Source organism: Microtus ochrogaster, chromosome 5 (genome assembly GCF_000317375.1).
Source record: "Microtus ochrogaster isolate Prairie Vole_2 chromosome 5, MicOch1.0, whole genome shotgun sequence".
Taxonomy (NCBI): domain Eukaryota; kingdom Metazoa; phylum Chordata; class Mammalia; order Rodentia; family Cricetidae; genus Microtus; species Microtus ochrogaster.
In genome coordinates, this window is record NC_022012.1 from 36,311,916 (window position 1) to 36,329,593 (window position 17,678).

Below are 17,678 nucleotides of genomic sequence, written 5' to 3' on the forward strand. Positions count from 1 at the left end.
CAGTGTACCAGTCCCACACTCCTGCTGGGCGGATGGGTATGGGAGGAGAGCCATACAGACAGTGTACCAGTCCCACACTCCTGCTGGGCGGATGGATATGGGAGGGGAGCCATACAGACAGTGTACCAGTCCCACACGTACACTATCAAACAGCCTGGCCTTTACGTTCCCGCCCAAAAAGGGGGAGATTAAAATAAGCATGAAACCCAACACAACCGTGAGCAGAAAATGGGTTAAAGCTGACCCTGGGTGCTAAGGTTAGTTAAGATCTAACCTCTAGTCAGCAGTGGCCGTGCTGTCCACAGACACAACGTGGAACGGGGTGCGTCCTAAAACATAAATACTACCAGCCCTGCTCACAACTTCCGAAAGACAGAGATACAATCTCAGAGGGCCAAAATGTAAAATCTAAACCTTATAAGAATAGAATAATCGGCTTGTATATACACAGACTATCCCTGGAGAGAAATGAACTACAAGCAGGACAGCAACCGAGGCTGAGAGAAGGCCTGGGAAGGAGGGCAGCGAGGAGCGATGCCACTGTTGACTTGGAGGCAGCTGAGCTCAGCAGAACCAGGTGCCATCTTTCTGAGTGGGTGTTTTCATGTAATTTATACAGGTATGACCCAATCGTCTGTCGGCTTTTTATTATTTATTTAATCTCCTCAGGATTTATAGTTTCTATGAAAAAGGAAGATGGTGTTGGTGTTTCTGACATGTGGACTATATAGCGTTCTAATAAGTCTAAAGGAATGAAGAGGAAGAAACATGAAATAGAACGGACGATCCAACAGAAGAAGGCAGCTTTGTAAATTGCAGTAGACAAGTAGGAGAGTGCATACCTGAGCCTCCGAAGCAAACTTCAGCATCGGGACCAGGGGAGGAGTGTAGGCGGTCAGGCAGGTGACAGCAGCCACCAGGTCCTACAGATCCTCACTGCTCCCTCACTAGGACAAAGGCAAGGTCCACTCTGGACTATGGGCCATGCAGCAGGGCTACAGGGACATCCGGCAAGCCTCTACCAGTCAAGGGCAGTTGCACAACCATACCAGGAAGCAGAGCTGAACTAAGTTCAGTTGGTGGCCTTGGAACTTCGGGCCACCAGGTCACCACTATCTGGAGACCCACAGAGAAGGGCTTCCACGGTGGAGCACTCTCTGGGTAGTCTCTAGGGGGCTACAATTGTCAATGGCTGGGGACCAGAGTTACACTTTAGGAAAAGAAATAAAAATATTTATCCTAACCTAGGAAAACACTGATTTGGACCCAATTACATATAAGTCAGTCTTAGAAGTAGGGGACGCTGGCAGCGTATCTGACTCCATTTATCCAAAGAAGACAGAAAACTACACTCTGAAAGCACCTGCCAATGTTGACCTAAGAAAAAAGAAGGTAAACATTTTGCCTAAGTTTGCACCATTCTCCTGCAGCTTCTCTTAGTCAGGAGAGGTTTCACACCAGTGATGTTTCTTTCCATGTAGATGTCTGCTTTCTTCAGAAGACTATCCGACCGTGGGACTCACAAACTGTTGGGCAGGGGTAAACAAAGGTTTTTCATTTTCTCTGTGACGTCTTTTTTAACTTTACCAAGTCATCCCAATGAGGTCTATCTGCCCGCTCATTTATGTATTGAATAGGCATTTCCATGGAGTGTATTTCATAGAGGATCAGTGAACATACGTGTACCAGAGGCTCAATCTGTGCTGAGCACTAGAGAAAGGAAGAAGAAATAAAACTCAAACCCTGACTCAGAGCATTTGCCCCGTAGAAGGAACTGAATGAGATAATACTCGTATAAACAAGTCCCACAAAAGGGGGAAAGTGGGTGTTAGATAGACGGATCAGTAATTGAGAGTTCTTGCAGAGGACCTGGTTTCAGTTCCCAGCATCCATGGATTGGCCCATAACTGTCTCTAACTCCAGTTCCAGCGGGGCAGTGTCTCTTCTGACATACACATATACACACATACATATATATTTGCTTGTATGCATATATACCATATATATTAATATATATTAAGAAACACAGGAAGTGTTAACTTTAGAAAGTATGACAAAGTAAGTGAATCCTGGGCCATCTAGCGGGAGGGCCAGCTGGAGAAAACTATTCCAAGTACAAAAGACAAAGGAACACGGACAGGCAGAGAGACCTGAAACACTACCAATACCACTAGAATACAGGGCAGCGGGGGAGGAAGTGCAGACGACTTTCTAGGAAGATGTTCAGTAGATGCTAGCCTCGCTCCGCCAGAGGTTGCCCTGTGGAGATAAAGAATGATAACCTCTCACAGGGCACTGTGGACCAGTGCAAAGATGGAGTTCCCAATCTTCAATAGTAAAAGCTGAAATCAGCCGGGTGGTGGTGGTGCATGCCTTTAATCTCAGCTCTTAGGATGCAGAGGCAGGTGGATCTCTGTGAGTTTGAGATCTGGTCTACAGAGTGAGTTCCAGGACAGCAAGGATTGTTACACAGGGAAACCTTGTCTCGGAAAATGAAAGAAGAAAAGGAAAGGAAAGGAACAAAAGACAGAGAGATGGAACTTTAAGATCCTTACAGGGTGGAGCAATTTGTTCACCTCAGGGTCAGTGGCAGCAATTCCAGCACAGACAAGGAAGTTAAACCACACCACAGGGCAATGAGGAAATAAAGAGGAAGCAGAGACAAAGAACATGGGCCTGGTCTGAGGGACTTGGATGAAAGTGGAAGAGATGAACAGCTGCTGAAGAAAACCCAGAGGTAATACTTGCTGATTTTTAAGGTAAAAAACAGAAATGCATTGGCTAAGTATGAGGGGAGTCTGGGAAGGTCAGCAGGTCAACCGAAAGTGACAGAAGGAAGCTCAAGGAAGGCACTCTGCTGGTCATGCTCCACAATCACCCAGGATACCAGCTTTCTTAATTTTTTCAAGTTCTTTTCTTAGTCTATTTGACTTTCACTAAGTGTGGATGCCTCCTCTAATCGCATCACAAAAAAGCTTTCTGTTTTTGACACTAAACCTCGCTAGTTCCTTCAACATTGTATTCTAGGAAGCTGCAGGGTTTTACTTGCTTCATTTCTGAACAAGTGTGTCTGGGCCATAGCACAAGTGCATCACCACTAAGACACAATCACGCTTGGGGCTGTGTACAGACAATGTACGGAAGAGTTACATATTTCCCTCAGGAAAAGAATTTAAGATTCTAAAGATGAGTAATCACCTTACTGGTTTTAAAAACTACATTATCTGATCTGAATGTTTTAAAACTTCTACTTGAAAGTAAGCAAGCAATAGGGTCAGAACCACAGGCCCTGTAACTCCTGCCGTGGGGCCTTCCTTTCCTTAGCTGACCTAGACGTGGCAGTAAATGCAGCCAAACACCTTTCCTCTCTGCTGCAAATGTAGCAGAGTCACACCAGAACACACAGCCAGTGGCAAGGAATGCACCTTATGGTGTTTGTCCTCCCAGACCATGCTTTCCAGGCTGTGGAGATGTGTATTCTCAACTCAAGGATAAAGTGGCTTTTAGACACATATCTTTAGAATCTGCCTCCAAGTTCACGAAACACTTGTGTCCACACATACATACAAACTACAAGCCTACAAAAATCCCTGTTCAGGGTCTTAATCCCATTAAGGAGCTGTTACAGTGGAAGTCACAAATACTAGCCACACCTTCCAAATGGACACCTCAAGGACACAGTCCAAGGCAGTAAAAAAGGTGGATCTCCTTCTCCTGACACTCCCAATTTAATCTATGCTGAAGTCAACATGCAGCCCCTCAACTCTACCTGCTCCCTCTGGGGTTATGTAATATATCTAGCTAGATGGCCTCTTTGGTTGAAAAGTAAAGAAAAGGTAAAGAGGTAAAGTAAAGAAAACTCAAGCAAACTTTCAGAGCTACCCTGCAGAGACACGGCTAGCCAACTTGGTAGCTTCCTCTTCACATTCCAGATGCAAGACAAGTCATCAACCCCACGTCATATCACCATGATCTCACACCAGTCAATCAATCACCCTATTCCCAGAGCCTCTCTGTCACCTGCATTCCACACAATATCTTAGTGTAATAGGCACCACATCATACTTTTTTACACACACACACACACACACACACACACCCCACACACACACCTGTCAATGAAAACATTGGCAGATGAAATGTGAATTCCTCAAATTCTTCATTCTTAGACCAAAGGTCTAGCAGCACCACAGGTCTCCTTACAAGCAACATGAACTTTAGGTCTGCAGTTCTGTCCTTGACGCAGTGACATCAGAGATGCTAAAACTGAGGCTGTATGTTAGTTACCCAGGTGAGCTCTGCGTTTTCTACGGTAAGCCATACCATAGCACGTAAGTCACACACAAGTGTTGGCAAGGTTTTCTCAGCTACAGGGACACACTAGCAAACACGGCTGATGTCCATGCTAGCTTTTTAGTGTATTCAAGCACAGGACCTGAAATGCCTGACCCAGGGGGAGGAAACCTGACAAAGTACCTCTTCATGCAGAATTATTTCATAAGTATTCATTTCTAAATAATTCCTAATGTTTGTAGTTTCTAAATGCCTAAAACATTCTGCAAACCAACTGCCCATATTCCTATTAGGCACCCAGAAACAGAAAAAAATGCTTCCCAGACACTTGGCAACCACAACACAGAGGTTAGCATTTACTGCACTCTACTTCAGCATCTTCCAAAGAGACTCCTCCTGAAGCCCTCATACCCATCTCACTCGCAAACAAATCAACACCCACCTGATGTTTCCGTTTGACCTGGGTCCCATCTGGGGGAATCTCACAGCTTTATCATTGCACTGACTCCGAGCAGGATTAGAGACACTGACTCTTGAAGCGATGTCCCCAAACCAAACCTCTCCACACAGAGATTAGCAATCACTTTAAAGCCTAGAAATTTTCCACAGGCGCTCTCTGAGACACACTCACACTTATCTGTATTTACAGCCTGGGCAACTGAGGGGATCTGCTCAGGCTTCTGGGGCCCGACCAGTCTGCTAAGTCACCCTTCTTGTATCTAATCTGCTGAGCCATGCTGACTTCATTAAAAAAGGAACACTTCATGTCAACAGTACACAGCATTGCATACAAATCCTAGAACTAGACCTTGCAAAAGTGCATGAAAATCATTGCAGCCAAATTCTTACTGTAACTACGTTGAAGGCACTGAAGCCAAGCACAGAACAGGAGACCTGCCTGGTTACTCACCAAAGCGGGGAAACTATTTGGAGCCACTGTCTCTGGAACAGCAGCACAGCACCCCCTCTTGAATGGATCACTTGTGCACATTTTCTTGCAGCTGTAGCACACAAGTTTAAGGTCATTACCTAGCTGTCTACAGATTACTTCATTATCTCTGCACTACAGAAGCAGCTAGGGAAGCCACTATGGGAAGGCCGAGGCTCATCAGGAACAGACAGCTAACGTATCATACAACAGCCCTCTGCAGATAACAAAGCACTCTGGTAACCATGGGTTGCCAGACATTAGAAGAGCCACATGGAGAGTATGCCAAAGTTTACACATGGAAAGCAAAGTCACAAGTTCAATTCTATGCCGTACTCCAGCCCTGTTGCCTGTGAGTGCTGACTCCAGAGCTAATGATCGAGTCCAGCAGGCCGTGTGGCTGAAGATCTCCAAGCCTTCGTGTTCTTATGCAATGGAAAGAGTAATAGCGTACCCTGAACTCCCACCTCAGAGACTTGCTGGAGAACAAATGTAGCGGTACCAGGAAACACATTTACCACAAGAGGCATCTACTGATGCTGGGGTCCCGTCATGCCCACCACCTACTACGACCATTACTCGGAGTGACCATGAGAGTAGGGGTATTGGTTTGGACAGCTTACTTACAATCCTTGTTAAATAGATTTGATCTAGACTTTTAGGGCCCATGACTATACTGATTAATGGCAAATAATGAGGCAGCATAGTGAAAATGTCTGATGTTCATAAAGCCTTCCTTGTTAACTGGATGACTTCCTGCCACCTTTCCACCTGCCCGAAGGATAAAATAGGTAAGTTGTAATAAATGCATTTAGAGATATGAGTTATGAAGGATAAAATCTTCATCTATACATTTCTTGTTAATATGAGAACACACATTGCTAAAGGAATGAAAGCTATTCTTTCATAAAGGGTACTTGCCTTTATAAAACTTAGGCCTTAAAATATTAATGATGCTCATGAAAAACATGATCTTAATGAGTCACTGCAATAAGGGTTTAATAATTTAGATTTATTTTTAACATAGTAAGAACTGAAAATCTTTCCTAATTTGCTTCAAACCTATGGACTTAGTAACAATGCCATGATTATAAATACAATAAAAGTATCCTTCAGAAAAGAAAGTCTTCTGGTATTTTAAAGACACCGCACTAAATTATCCTCTTAGAATAGTACTGAGATGCGTGTATGACAAGGAGAACATTGGAGCTAACCATCTCCTGAAAATTCATCTCCAGCATTTCACAGCTCCGTTCCATACAGCTTCCAGGTCTCAAATCCATTTGCTTGCCAAAATGGATCTGCACATCAACACTCAGGGTCCTTGTAGTTACTTGTGGATACATGCAGAGGGTTGAGGATGTGAGTCACCAATGAGGACCTGCAGCTGAGCAGAAGTGGGTAGGACTCCGCCCTCTGGTTCCAGCTCTCCTGCTGTAAACAGGCTCCCATTTGGGGATCTAGTCAGAGCTAGGTTGGTCGTGGTTTTGTGAGTCTACTGCTGTCGCTGCTTAAGAAGTCTAGCGCTGAAACGGGATGTGCTCCAAAGACACAGGAGGCTCGCTGCGTCTCTCGGAGAAAACACACCTGCTAGACAGCTTCACTCAGGCAAACCACAGCACAGTGAATTCACTGGGAGCCAAGCAAGTAAACAAGTGTCTTAAAACAGATACACAGAGGAGGTCATGGATTGTCACTGCTCGTTTGACCGACCATGTCCTCGGGGTCACGCGCTTACAGGAACTAGCCTGTATTTCCTGTGGGAACAAGTGTTTCACATCCACTAACTCTGGGTGGCTTTGCAGAAAACCAACTACACTTCATTCAAGAACAATTTAGGGAAAGAAGATCAGACCAAAAGAAGAGAAAGCAGGCCCATGTAAATAAGACATGCAGGGGCAGAGAAATCATAAGAAAAACATAAACCAGTCAATAATTAATCCTGGGACAGAGAAAATATATCCGGAAAAATAAAAATAAAAAGATGGGAGAGAAGAAAATCAGCACCAACCTCAGAGCAGCACAGGGAAAAGGTCATATTCAGATAAAAGGGAAGAGCAAGCATCCCCAGGGAGGCGAACAGGCAGTCCACCTAAGGACTGCTGTATGCCCTTGACTTAGACGGCACAACAAAACATCTGCAACACAGAAAGAAGCTGGACAGCGAAACTAAAAGTCTTTGATCGTCAAGACATTAAAAATGTAAAAGACAAGTCTGAAACTGGAAAAAGATTATGCATTTCACATAAAGCATAGAGATTTCTTTTTATAAAAAAAATTAAAATCCAACAGAAAAAAATGGATAAAAGACATGAACAAGTATGTATCAGGAGATAACTCTCAACTGGCTAATAAATTTATATAAAAGATGATCATAATAATCATCCAGACAAAAATGAAAATATCCACAGTTTTACACACACACAAGTGAAAGCTTAAAACTCTGACGGCAAAGGTACCGAGGAAAAGCACGCCTACACTGTAGAGAGCGCAGTGTAGCTAGCATGAGTACACTGATGTGCTCAGCTTAGAACACAATAGATCTCTGGACAGCAAACCTAAAGATAAACACCCCACTATTCATTTGGAGACAGTGTCTCACTGTGTTTGCCCAGGCCAGCCTGAGACTGTGATCATCCTGCCTCTACCTCCAGAGTGCTGGGAATACAGGCATGCACCACCAGGTCCTGCCAGCACCAGGTCCTGTCATTTGATCCACTGATTCTAACTCTCGAAGATCTAGAGCAGTGGTTCTCAACCCATAGGTTGTGACCTCTGTGGGGGTCAAATGACCCTTTCACAGGGGTCACCTAAGACCATCAGAAAACACAGATATTTACATTAAGATTTACAAAGCAGCAAAATTACATGTATGAAGTAGCAACAAAAATAATTTTATGGTAGGAGTAACTGTATTAAAGTGTATCAGCATCAGAAAGATTAAGAACCATTGCTCTAGAAGAACTGGTCCATTTGCACCCAGAGACAAGGGTAAGAATGCCATCAACAGCACTTTGAAACTGCAAAAATCCGGGAGCAAATGGATCTATTACAACATAGACATAAAATGAAATGTTACACAGCAGTGGAAGTTAACAAACGCTCATAAAGCTTCCTCATCAACATGAATACATTTTACAACAATGTTGAGGGCTTGGGGATTTGGGTTTGGGGTTTAGCTTTGGGTTTAGGCCCTAGAATTTAAAGTAAAAGTGTGAAACACACACACATACACACATATGTATCCCAGTTTATACAAATTTCAAAACATGAAAAAATAATCACTTCAGATCATATACCTAAGTGGCTTAAAAAAAAAAAAAAAGAAAGAAGAAGAACTCAGCTCAGTTAACAAAGTGCTTTCTATGCAAGTATAGGGACCCAAGTTCCGTCTTACATACACAGATGTAAAATCTCACAGAGTCAGGAGGCTCTCAGGAGCCTGTCTGCCAGCCAGCCAATCTAGCTAAAGCAAGCTTCACATTAACTTAGAGACCCTGTCTCAAAAAGAAAAACAAACAAACAAACAAAAAACAAGAAAAGATAAAGAACAATCAAGGAAGATACCTGACCTTTGACCTCCATACATGTTTGACTATACACACACACACACAATCATGCATGTACACACAAACACACACGTACAGAGAGAGAGAGAGAGAGAGAGAGAGAGAGAGAGAGAGAGAGAGAGAGAGAGAGAGAACACCCAGAGGGGATCTAACCAGAGTAGAGCGGTGTTGAGTGTTGAGCACAGCCATACCCGTGGGAGGCACCCTTGGAGGATGGAGGCCTTTGATTAGGAAGTGCCTGGGGCAGAATCAGAATCAGACATCTTCATCCCTCAGTCTGGTTGCTCTTCCTTCGTCAGCATCACATGCAAATCCACCTTGCTCTCCCTGGTTTTATCCCCTGGTCCAGTTCAAGCAGCCATCGCCCTCTGCAACAGTTTCCTCACCGCTGTCTCCTAGCTTCCTGGGAGCTACTCAACATGTAAGTCAAGTGGTGTTCTTCGAAATGCTGATGGCCTCCTTTCTCCCTCGGAATAAAACCAATCTCAACCGTGTACCTCCGAGGCTTTATTTCCTTAGGTTTCCCGAGCTCTGCTCTCTGCCTATCCTTCTAACCCCACTTCCTTCTACTCTTCCTTTTCTTTCTAAAATTGCCCAGCTAATTTCCCCTTCGTTGGCTCTTTGCCGAGAGCTTCATCTCAGCATGCATGTGTCTCAAATTTAAAGACAAATGTCACCTTCCCAAAGAGGCTGCCTCTGACCACACTGTCAAATCCAGACACAGTGTCACTGTCGTCACCCTCTCTTCATCCTCTTTACTCCACAAGACACGTCTTGTCCCCACCAGAGTGAGGCTGTCAGCCCCATCGTGTTACCACAGCAGATCCTGGCACACGCAAGTACTGGGTAGATGAACGGAAAACTGGATGTCATTTTGAATAGACATGACACAGTAGGAGAATCAAGTACACTGGTGGGGGAATCACCGAAGACTGGGAAGAAGAATCTGGAAAATCACAGGGAAAGCATTATCCTAAGATAATTTTAACACCATCTGCAAAAGTACTTTGGGCTACATTTCTAAGGATGCTAATCAGATTTTCATACCACAAGATCCTGAGTTTTGAAAACGAAACTACTTAAAAATCTCCTGGTGTGTGTGTGTGTATTTAATATTCTACTTTAAGAAAAACATTGTGCTTAAGAGGATGCTTCCAAGAGCTGGAGAGACAGGCCAGTGGTCAAGAGGATGTACTACTCCTACGGAGGACCTGTGCCAGGAGGCTCACAACCACATACAACTCGTTCCGAAGGATCCAATGCCCTCTTCTGGACTTCACAGGCACCTGCACTCCCATGCATGTACTCACACACAGGCACACAGTATATACATAATTAGAAATAAAAAAAATCTTTATTTTTAAAAAAGCACGCTTCATTAAATTCTGAGTTCATTCTCAGTCACCATTAAGTAGTTTACACAAGTTACCTTTCTATGCCTGTGTCCTGGACAGTAAAATGAAGCAACACATTGCTGGTTTGAGCTGTTGTGAACATTACAGAATAAAATTCTTTCAATGAAAGCATCTAGTTAAGTGGTCAGCAAATTGTATGGAATTAATAAACGGTTGTCAGTGTGAACACTGAGAGAGGGAAGTCACGGCAAAGAGAAGCCTAAGGTAAATCACCAACATCCTCTCCCTTGAGTTTACACGGTTTGCACACAACAGCTAGAAACACAACCAAGGCTAACCCTGCTCCCAACAAACAAGTCAAGTGTATACGTGGAGTTCATACAGAAGCATGGGCAGAGCACTCTAAGAACATGGAGGGTGTGACTAACTTCACTAAGGACATGGGTTACACATGATATGGTCTGGAAAGGAGCCATCAGAAACCCACCAGATGGAAAAGCGGGGAGCTGGTGTACCCGTAACAGTGAGTGACAGACGTAGGTAGAGAGGGCCTGGTGTCACTGCTGTGGTGTATTGTGGGAAGGGGCCTAGAAGGTGAGTACAGCTGTGGTCCCACCACAAGGAGCTATGTTTATAGAGTTTACATTCTCTTCACTGGGCAATGGGGAAATGGGTGTGGGGTAAACAAGCTATTTTAATAGCAATCTTTTTAAAGACAGAAGAACATTCTTATGTCTTTAATTACTACATAGATCCTGGATCTGTTAACCTAAAGTGGCAAATCTGATCTGCCTGAATTCCTGAGACCATGCAAGCAGTTCCTGTATTAGTGAAGACTGGGCTGGGGTCTGGCCTCCCGATCAATCGGTTTCCTGGCCAGGACGATGCTGTTAAAGCCACGATCTTCACAACAGCAGAGAAACATGAGTTTCCTGTGTGCAAATGCTGTGCTGCCTGCCACTGCTATCTCATTTAATTCTCACGACACTCATAAAAGGCGCTATTAACCCCATTTGAGACCAGAAAATCCAGGCAAAACAAAGCCCTGGGTCATTTGACTAGTGACTGACAGAGCCAGGATTCCAAGGGAGGCTGACTTCAAAGCCCAGGAATTAAAGCTGGAATTAAGCCTGTTGAAAGAGGACATTGCTCAGTTCGTTAAACATCATGTGCTCAAAAGCCATCTGTGTGTACCTGCTACAGTTTAAAGCATTATGCTAGGTTGGTCACTTGTAAATTTTACTGGGCAGAACAATCATGGAGCAGAGCACTAAGTCATAGATTCCCGGGCTCCACCCAGAGATTTTGGTTCCGGAAGCCCGGGAAGGAATCAGGGATCTACTTTCTAACTGTAGGTTCCGCAGAATACTCACTTGTGCTGTGAACGATGTTGGCTAGCTTCGAGATTCAAGGTGGTGTCAGAGCCTGACCTCTGGGTACTTCTGGCACAGGAACACAAGTGCAAATACTTCACATGAGAGAGGTTACATGAGATGAAGGGAGAAAAAACAGGATTTGACAAAGAAAGGGACACCCTTTTCCAGGCAAAGGGAGGCACAATGAAGAGTATCTGCTTTGGGAAACGGAATGATGGTCACACAGAAAATTGGGGAAAGCTGGAGAAGGCCCTGAATGTCCACCATTGCACTAGGGGCTTTACTTAGTGCCTCCACTGGGAAGCAGCTAGCTATTGGATTTTGTAGAGAAAAGAAATAACGATAGCCACCTTTTCTGTAAGAGCTCTCTCTCTGTCTCTCAAAGCTGGGCAAGATAAAGTGGAATCAGAATGTCACACATCATGATAGCTGGCCGACCGCAGATCTAAGCCCCAAGAGAAAAATCAGGAGGCATCGCCTCAAAGGGCAGGAAAGGCAACGCCATGACAAACCGTATGTAGGACACAGCTCAGGGTATTTGTCACCTACTAAACCCAAATTGTAGCCCCAAGTTACTTTTCAGAAATCTTCCTGGAATATATAGGTCAGAGGTAGAGCATTCGCCTAGCATGGGTCAGGCCCTAAGTTCAATCTCGAGTTTGGTGGCAGGGAAGCGGGGTGGGAGGGTTGTATTGGTGGTCTCTTATATAGCTGGCCAGACCCAGAATCCAAGAGGCACTCAAAAAAAAAAAACAACCCTGGAATATACCAAGTTTATATAACTCGATTTTATGCTAAATTATTAAAGGATTCTCCCTTTTTGAAAAAAAAAAAAAAAACACAGTTCAGGAATAAGATGTGTAGACAGGCCTGAATAGCCCACATGTTATACCATTGAACTATCAAGAAACACACACAAACACACATGCACACACAAGAGTCATTATTCAGAGCAACGCAATCTCATTTTACACAGAATTCTAACAAGTACTAAGAATCCAATTTCCAAACCCTCAGCAGTCTGGAAGCAAAATTTACAAGGGCAGAAGAGCGTTCTGTGGGTGTGAGGGTCAAGAGAAGAAATAAACACTTAAAAGGGACACAGGATCACACCCCGTGAGTGCCAAAGCTGTTTATTCAGGTGTACAAATGATCCCCCCAAGATATAAAATGAGTGGGGATCTTCCTGAGTGAACTCAACACCTACTACAAAACGTTCTTCAAAACAAGCAATATCTGGCTGGTCAGAAGGCACAGTGTCCAAAGATAGTTCACACATGCCAGCCTAACCCTTCTCCAAAGTAGCCATGCCACAGCCAACAGTGCAGGCAGGAGGCCCATTTTATAAACCTCAGTCTGCCAGCGACCTGTGCTTTCATACAGCGTCTACCGAAGACATGCTCGATGGATGAGGTTTAACTTGGGCAACATTTTCCTGGTGATCATGCCTCTGATTCCATCTTCATCCACAATGCAAAGCAGCACTGTCAAGGTCGTCTGAAGGGTACAGCCTGTCATCAGTTACTGAAATGAGGTGACACGTCACATTGCTGTGGGACGCTTGTACATTGTGTGAAGATATATTGCTGGGATTGGTTTAATAAAGAGCTGAATGGCCAATAGCTAGGCAGGAAGTATAGGGAGGACTTCTGGGCAGAGAGAGGAAGTAGGAGGAGAAAATTGAGGAGCAGAAGAGACATCAACAAGACATGGGGGAAATCAGACATACACAAAGAAAAGTAAAAGCCACATGGTAAAAAGTAGATTAATAAAAATGGGTTAATTTAAGTGATAAGAGCTAGTTAGGAACAAACTAAGATCTAGACCAAGCTTTCATAATTAATAAGATTATTTGGGAGCTGACTGATGGACGGGACAGAAAAAGACCCATTACACTGCTTGCTGGATGCCCTGGACAGGCTGTGTGCGAACTTTCAATGGAGGCAGCAACACATGAAGGCCCCTCACTTTGTTCACTAACACCAATCAATGTTTATTAAGAATTACCATTGGCTGGGCAGTGGTGTCCCACACCTTTAATCCCAGCACTAGGGAGGCAGAAGCAAGTGGATCTCTGTGAGTTCAAGGCCAGTCTGATCTACAGAGTGAGTTCCAGGACAGTCAGGGCTACACAGAGAAACCCTGTCTGGAAAAAAAAAAAAAGAATTAAAGCTTCATTGTTTTTTCTATGGATTTCATCTATTTTGTGTGGTGTGTACATGTCTGCAGATACACATACATGTATGCAGGCCAGCGATGGATGTGAGCTATCTTCCTTAGGTTCTGAGACAGTCTCTCATCAACCCTGGAGCTCACTGACTTAGCCCCTGGGATCTTGCCGTCTTGACCTCCCAAGTGCTTGGACTAGATATATGCCACAACACCTAGCTTCTTTAGGAGGATACTAGGGAACACAAGTCCTCACGCGTGCAGGGGAAGCCACTTACCTACTGAGTTACCTCCCCAGCCTGCCATCTATTTTGTAAACATTTAAAGAAGTGTCTTCATAGGAGAAACTCAGGTATTCCCTGAAGGTCATAGTCAATTTCTGATGGTTTAAAATGTGTACCAACACATGAGCTTTCTATCCTGATACAGATAGAAAGCAAATCCATCATCTAAAAACTACCAAGAACTTGAGATGACATCAAAGAGCAAAAAGGTCAATCAGTCTTCCTTCCTTTCTCTCTTTATTTCTTTTTACAAACTGATTTCGTTTTTATTTGCATGGATGTGGGTATACCCGTGTGGGTACGTGCCACATGTGTACAGGTGCCCACAGAGACCAGAGGAAGTTTATGGATCCCCTTGGAACTGGAGCTACAGGCAGATGTGAGCCCCCTGACATGAGTGTTGGGAACGAAACTCCGGTCCTCTGGAAGAGCAGGGGCTCTCTCCAGTCTCACCGCTCAGAGTTACTGTTTAATACTGGAACAGAAAAAAAAAAAAGCCTGTGAAGTATTACAGAAAGATAACGTGGCGGAATGAACTAGACCTGACAAGTTTCTCAGGCACAGCAAAGGCTAGAGAAAATAAAAGCACACTTGCCCCCAGTTTCATCAAAAACCAGCGTTGTGGTACTTCAGGAAATGGATCAAACACATGGTAATGGTTACAACAGAAGCACTCAGCTGCCCCATCCAAAGAGCACACTGTTCTCTAGAAGCTTACAGTATAGGGACATTGACTCACTCACGGCATAGGCCTAAAAATGACATTTTCTCTAACCACAAATTGTGACTTGTGAATCGATTTCATGGGATTCTGTCAGCATTTTTCTTTCCACTGGGGGAAAAAATGGAATATAGCAGAAATAAGCAGAAGGCACCTGACAAGGGTAAACAAGGCAGCATGAGGCATAGCCTGGTACCTCATGCCTTGGAGCTCAGCACTGGGGAGGTTGAGACAGCAGGACTACAGTCAGTAGCAGGCTAGCCCTGGGCTACACGGTTGAGTTCAAGGCCAACCGTACCAAGAGCTTCTGTATGAAAACAAAACAAATACTCACAAAAACAGTACTTTATGAAGCTTTTCATTCATATGTAGATGTATGTACTAAAATATAGTGTCTTTATTACTGAAGTTTTTGGTTTTAAGTTAGGAAAGTCATTACACAGAGAACTAAAGCCAGAGGACCCAGACTAACTAGCCATACTTAATCCTCAGGTCCTGCTCAAACTCTCTGATCAAGATGGGCCTATGGAAACCTATTCAAGAGTCACAGAGACAGCCACAAAGAAGAAACACAGCAGGAACAAGCCCAGCCAAGCCTGTTTGGCCCCAAAGGCCTTGCCACCTTTCCCAAACAATCCCCTCAAGCTCTCTTTGCTCAGGATGGACCCATAGAAACCTATTTAAGAACTCCTTGGCACACACACACAAACATCCACACAAAAACAGAGTCCCAGCCAAGCACTTAGCTGGCCTTGAGGTCCTGCCAGCCCTAAGGCGGTGCCTACAAACTAGAGTAGCTAAGCAACGTTGGAGTGAAGCTCCTCCTTCCTCCACTGTCTGTCAACAGTCCCAACTCTTTCAATTAACTTTTCTTCAATACAACTTCTGCAACCACTGCCTGTGTTCATAAGGGGCAACTCTTCCTTGCTTAAATCCCAGACTGTCTTCCTATCAGCAGTCCCAGAAACCTGTACTCTTGATTCTCAACACACAGACCTTTCAACCACTCCCGAAAACCAAGATGGGGTCTCCGGGCAGCTCGCAATCTTACTTCGACTTGAGGCAACTATATGCTCCCCAAATTCCTTTCAGCAGTCCTGGAAGGGACAGGCCTAGTGACCCAGGAGTATACGAACGGCTGCTGTTTCCCAGCAAGACACCAAATCAGGTGTCTTACAGATAGGGACACACATTTTCCTGATTCAATGATTCAAAGCTAAGTTTCCCACCAAGGGAGCATCTCCCATACTCCAGGCCTCAGGGAGGTAAGGAGCATCCTAGCTTACTCCCGCTGCCCAGCCTCCCTCTGTCAATGCTCGGTCCTCCCGGGGTCCCAGGCCTGGCTTCCTAACCCCACTGCCCCACTCTTAGGAGAACACGCCTTGGGCCTCTGGCCCCAGCAGAGCGGCGGCCGAGCTACACTCACCCCTCGGCCCGGGAGGCGGCGGCTCCTCAGGCTGCGCCTCCGCCCGCCCGGCCACCGCCGTCGCCGCCGCTCTGCCTCCGGCCTCCTCCCGGCCGGCCCCGGCCCGGCTCCGCTTCACCTCGACCCCCTCTCAGGCCGCCGGAGCCCAGTGTCCTGCATTGACCCGGAAGCAGCTTTCGGGGGGGCCCCCAACAACAACACGTGACCCCGCCGCACGTGTCACGTCCGCTGCGTGATTGGGAGGGGCCGTGCGCTGAGCCTCTGAGACCAAGCTGCGGTTGCCATGGCAACCGGGATGGTGGTATCCACCTAGACTTGATCAGAAATGCGCCCTGTCTGTTTGCTTTCCTTATTGGTGCACCAGGGGAGCACCAGCTGGTCCAAAGACCGATCACTTGCAAGAGAAATGTCTTCGGAGAAAGATTCCCTGGACTGAACCTGGCCACACACCTGCGGTCGTGGCCTGACTCTGTGCGACCCTGACTATTTGTGACACTACCTGTCCCTGACTCCGCTGACCTCATCTATAAAATTTCCTGTAAAGCTCTTTATGCGTCATGTGCATCTAGGTGTGAGGACAATCCGCCCCTTGCTCTGTGCTCCAGGCCTGGGGCACCTGAAGCTTCCGACACTAACAGTTACAGCGGTCACCTATCGAGTGCTTTAACAGCCACAGCCCCTAAACACAGGAGATGAAAGAAAGAATGAAAGAAAGAAAGAAAGAAAGAAAGAAAGAAAGAAAGAAAGAAAAGAAAAGAAAAGAAAAAGAAAAGGCTTCTGCAAATCTCCTAGTGATCTGCTTAAGATCACCTATTAGTCAAAATGGCCAGGCTGAGACTTGAAGCCTAATCAAGCTAGCTCCAAAGAACACGTGCATCACACCAGGCTATGCATAGCCCCTGCTCCAGAAGCCTCACGCGGGCTGCTGGGCTTTTATGCTTCTCTGTTCCTTTCTTTGCAGGACACTGCCTGTGGAATGGGGATGCTGCAGGCTGACCCTGAGGAGGACACAGATTTGCACAGATACATGCGTGGAAATTCTAGGAGTTGAGGAGATCTCTATGCACAAAGCCCATGTGCTTTTGTGTAGCATGTGTCCAGGAAGATGTGGGGGAATGCTATGAACATGCATATGTACATACTGATATTTCCCTAGAGACAGGATAAAATCTCTAGGTGAGTCCCAATCTTGCTTACCATCCTCAGTCTCTGGGGAGTTAAATTGGTCATTTTCTTTTGTTTTTTCCCTTGTCCCATAGGTGGGGATTAGGCTGGAGGGAGACGTGAGAAGGACCTGGTTGATGAATGTGTTCCAAGGACAATGACTTGGGCAATGAGTGGGCTTAGAGAACTCAGGTGATTGCCTCCAGCCCTGGAGAGCACTTTACTGACACCTTAGAATGTAATGGCTTTGAGGGGCCCAGGTCATAGACAGAGCCACAGCTAAAAGCAGCCTCAGTGAGGAGGATCATGGGAAGAGCAGAGTGAACTGGAGGGCCGTGGGAGTAGTAGAGTGAACTAGAGGACTGTGGGAAGAGCAGAGTGAACTGGAGGATC

At 45.3% G+C, this 17,678-nt stretch overlaps 1 protein-coding gene across 1 annotated transcript in view; it reads right to left on the minus strand.

The window, feature by feature from the left end:
• The window catches only part of Tbcel (tubulin folding cofactor E like), a 61,038-nt gene extending 44,759 nt beyond the window's left edge, over positions 1 to 16,279 (minus strand). Inside the window, exon 1 of the mRNA XM_013346121.2 lies at positions 16,122 to 16,279. The gene's annotated coding sequence lies outside the window, so the exon portion shown is untranslated. The remainder of the gene's footprint in view (positions 1 to 16,121) is intronic.
• Between the last annotated feature and the right edge of the window lie 1,399 nt (positions 16,280 to 17,678).